Below are 3,058 nucleotides of genomic sequence, written 5' to 3' on the forward strand. Positions count from 1 at the left end.
ATTACCGGCAGTTGAACAAGGTCACCATCAAGAATAAGTATCCACTACCGAGGATTGATGATTTGTTCGATCAGCTTCAGGGTGCCAAGGTATTTTCAAAGATCGACTTGAGATCTGGCTACCATCAGTTAAGGATTAGGGCATCCGATGTCCTTAAGATAGCTTTCCGCACTCGGTACGGGCATTATGAGTTCTTGGTCATGTTATTTGGGTTAACAAATGCCCCAGCGGCTTTTATGGATTTGATGAACCGAGTGTTTAGGCCTTATTTGGACTCGTTCGTGATAGTCTTCATTGATGATATTTTGATATATTCCCGCAGCCAGGAGGAGCACGAGCAACATCTCAAAGTGGTTCATCAGACTCTGAAGGATAGTCAGTTATTTGCTAAGTTCTCAAAGTGTGAGTTCTGGCTGAGTTCAGTTGCATTTCTGGGTCATGTTGTATCAGCAGAGGGTATTCAGGTTGATCCGAAGAAGATTGAGGCAGTCAAGAACTGGCCTAGACCAATATCAGCTACAGAGATTCAGAGTTTCTTGGGATTGGCAGGCTACTATCATCAGTTTGTAGAGGGGTTCTCATCTATTGCAGCCCCGATGACCAGGTTGACCCAGAAAGGTGCCCAGTTCAGACGGTCGGACGAGTGTGAAACGAGCTTTCATAAGCTCAAGACAACTCTGACTACTGCTCCGGTGTTGGTTTTTCCCACAGGTTTAGGGCCTTACACAGTTTATTGCGATGCTTCCCGTATTGGGCTTGGTGCAGTGTTGTTGTAGGATGGCAAAGTCATTGCCTATGCTTCGAGGTAGTTGAAGATTCATGAGAAGAACTATCCGGTCCATGATTTAGAGTTGGCAGCCATTGTTCACGCATTGAAGATGTGGAGGCATTATCTGTATGGCATGGCATGTGAGGTGTTCACAGATCACAAGAGTCTTCAATATTTGTTCAAGCAAAAGGAGTTGAATTGGAGGCAGATGAGATGGTTGGAGTTGTTGAAGGATTATGATATCACTATCTTATATCACCTGGGAAAGGCCAACGTAGTGGCCGATGCTCTGAGTAGAAAGTCAGCCAGCATGGGCAGTCTTGCTTATATTCCGGTCGGTGAGAGGCCGCTTGCGTTGGATGTTCAAGCTTTGGCCAATCGATTTGTGAGATTGGATATGTCTGAGCCTAGCCGAGTATTATCTTGGACGGTCGCTCGATCTTCATTATTGGAGCGTATCCATGATCAACAGTTTGATGATCCCCATTTGTGTGTTCTTAGAGACACGGTGCAGCGTGGAGGTGCCAAACAGGTTATCTTAGGTGGTGATGGAGTTTTGAGATTGCAGGGGCGGGTTTGTGTGCCTAATGTGGATGAGCTTCGAGAGTTGATTTTAGAGGAGGCCCATAGTTCCCGGTACTCTATTCATCCAGGCGCAGCGAAGATGTATCAGGATTTGCGGCAGCATTATTGGTGGCGTAGAATGAAGAAGGATATTGTTGCATATGTGGCTCGATGTTTGAATTGTCAGTAGGTTAAGTATGAGCATCAGAGGCCTGGTGGATTGTTTTAGAGGATTGAGCTTCCCGAGTGGAAGTGGGAGTGGATCACTATGGACTTTATTACTGGACTTCCACTTACTTAGAAGAAGTTCGACGCAGTTTGGGTCATTGTTGATAGGCTGACCAAGTCAGCGCATTTCATTCCTGTGGCAGTCTCCTATTCATCCGAGAGGCTAGTTGAGATCTATATCCGGGAGATTGTTCGCCTTCATGGTGTGCCTGTTTCTATCATTTCGGACCGAGGTATGCAGTTTATCTCGCATTTCTGGAGAGCAGTTCAGCGAGAATTGGGCACTCAGGTGGAGTTGAGTGCAACCTTTCATCCCTAGACGGACGGCCAGTCCGAGCGGACTATTCAGATTCTGGAGGATATCCTCCGAGCTTGTGTCATTGATTTTGGAGGTTCGTGGGATCAGTTTTTGCCTTTGGCAGAGTTTGCCTACAACAACAGCTACCAATCGAGTATCCAAATGGCTCCTTATGAGGCTTTGTATGGTAGGCAATGTCGATCTCTGGTTAGATGTTTTGAGCCGGGGGAGGCTCGGTTGTTGGATACGGATCTGGTTTAGGAGGCCTTGGACAAGGTCAAGATCATTCAGGAGAGGCTTCGTACGACTTAGTCCAGGCAAAAGAGTTATGTAGACCGCAAAGTTCGAGATGTGGCTTTTAAGGTTGGTGAGCGGGTATTGCTCTGAGTGTCGCCTATGAAGGGCATGATGAGATTCGGGAAGAAGGGCAAGCTTAGCCCTAGGTTCATTGGTCCATTTGAGATTCTTGATCGAGTGGGAGAGGTGGATTATAGACTTGCATTGCCGCCTAGCTTATCAGTCGTACATCTAGTATTTCATGTGTCCATGCTTCGGAAGTGTCACGGCGATCCATCTCACGTGTTAGATTTCAGTACTGTCTAGTTGGACAAGGACTTGTCTTATGAGGAGGAGCCGGTGGATATTCTAGACCAGCAGGTCCGTTAGTTGAGATCGAAGAGTTTTCCTTCGGTTCGTGTTCAGTGGAGAGGTCAGCCTCCTGAGGCATCGACCTGGGAGTCCGAGTTCGATATACGGAGCCGTTATCCTCATTTATTCCCCGACTCAAGTACTTCCTTCTTCTGTCCGTTCGAGGACGAACAGTTGTTTTAGAGGTGGAGAATGTGACGACCCAAAGGGTCATCACCTGTTTTCTTACCCATTATGTGCTTTCGAGGCCTTGAAAACCTCATTTAGAGTCGCTTCAATTTGCGTGCGCAGCCCGGGCGCGTAGCCGGAAAGCTTAAATATGAAATTCTGTGAAAAATGTTAAGTCTTGACTTTAAAATGAATAAATTTGACTTCAGTCAACATTTTTAGTTAAACTGACCCGGACTCATGATTTGACGGTCCCGGAGGGTCCGTAGGAAAATATGGGACTTAGGCGTATGCTCGAAATCGGAATCCAAGGTCCCTAGCCCGAGAAATTAATTTTTAAGTGAAATTGTTTAAGGAAATTTGAAGTGAAAATTGATTAGAAA

This window comes from Nicotiana sylvestris, chromosome 10 (assembly GCF_000393655.2).
Source record: "Nicotiana sylvestris chromosome 10, ASM39365v2, whole genome shotgun sequence".
In the NCBI taxonomy this organism is placed as follows: domain Eukaryota; kingdom Viridiplantae; phylum Streptophyta; class Magnoliopsida; order Solanales; family Solanaceae; genus Nicotiana; species Nicotiana sylvestris.